Source organism: Echinops telfairi, unplaced genomic scaffold (assembly GCF_000313985.2).
Source record: "Echinops telfairi isolate 266 unplaced genomic scaffold, ASM31398v2 ScPeMD7_7405;HRSCAF=8443, whole genome shotgun sequence".
Classification (NCBI taxonomy): domain Eukaryota; kingdom Metazoa; phylum Chordata; class Mammalia; order Afrosoricida; family Tenrecidae; genus Echinops; species Echinops telfairi.
In genome coordinates this window covers 3210409-3211669 of record NW_022111305.1, presented here as the reverse complement: position 1 = coordinate 3211669, position 1261 = coordinate 3210409, and positions in this window count along the sequence as shown.

Sequence of the window (1261 nt, the reverse complement as noted above, 5' to 3'; positions counted from 1 at the left end):
ACAAGATCAACAAACAGAAGTCTATCAGACAAGGCCACAGAAGAAGGGATCAAAAAGGTGGTACCCTTCACAATAGTCAAGCACAAATTGAAATATCTAGGGATATATCTTACTGAAAAAACAAAATATCCGTACGAGGAAAACTACAAAACACTATTAAAAGAAACCAAGGATGACCTCAACAAATGGAAGGCCATCCCATGCTCATAGGTTGGAAGACTCAATATAGTAAAGATGTCAGTTCTACCCAAGGCACTATATAAGTTCAATGCTATCCCAATCCAAATACCATCATCTTTCTTCAAAGAATTGGAAAAACATATGGAGAGGGATGAAACACAGAATTAGCAGAGAACTCCTCAAGAAGGACAGAATGCGAGGGCTTGCTTTACCTGACTTTAGCACATATTATACAGCCAAAGTGGTCAAAACAGTGTGGTATTGGTATAGTGATAGATATTCTGACCCATGGAAAAGGATTGAAAACCTTTTCCAAATAAAATCATCAGCATACAGAAAACTGATCTTTGATAAGGACCCAAAAAATATCAAATTGGAAACAGATGCCCTCTTCAATAAGTGGTGTGGGAAAAATGGATACTTATCTGTAAAAAATGAAGCAAGACCCTTACCTCACTCCATGCACAAGAATAAACTCAAGATGGATCCCAGACCTTGAGGTAAACCCCAAACTATTAGGACTATCAATGAGAGAATTGGAACAAATCTGAGTACTTTAACTCAGGGAATACATAGGCTATTGGAAATAGGGAAGGACATAAGCACAGAGGAGGCACAATTTGACAAGTGGGATATACTAAAGATAAAACGCTTGTACATTGAAAGAATTCACCAAGAGACTCGACAGAATGGAAAAACATCTTTAGTAATGACACATCAGACAAAGGCATTATTACTAAAATCTACAATACTTTGCTAACTTACAAGGGGAAAAAAACACAATTGTCCACTGAGGAGGTGGGCAAAGAACCTGAACAGAAGTTTTTCAAGGACAGAAATCCAAATGGCCAAAAAATATATGAGAAAATGCTCCAGATCCCTAGCCATAAGAGAAATGCAAATTAAAACGACTGTGAGATACTACCTAACAACCTGAAAGATAGCTCAATTCAAAAAATCAGAAAGTAATAAGTGTTGGAGGGGCTATGGAGAGATAGTAACTCTCCTCCACTGCTGGTGGACCTGTAGGTATGTACAGCCATTATGGAAATCGATTTGGTGATATCTAAAACAGATGGAA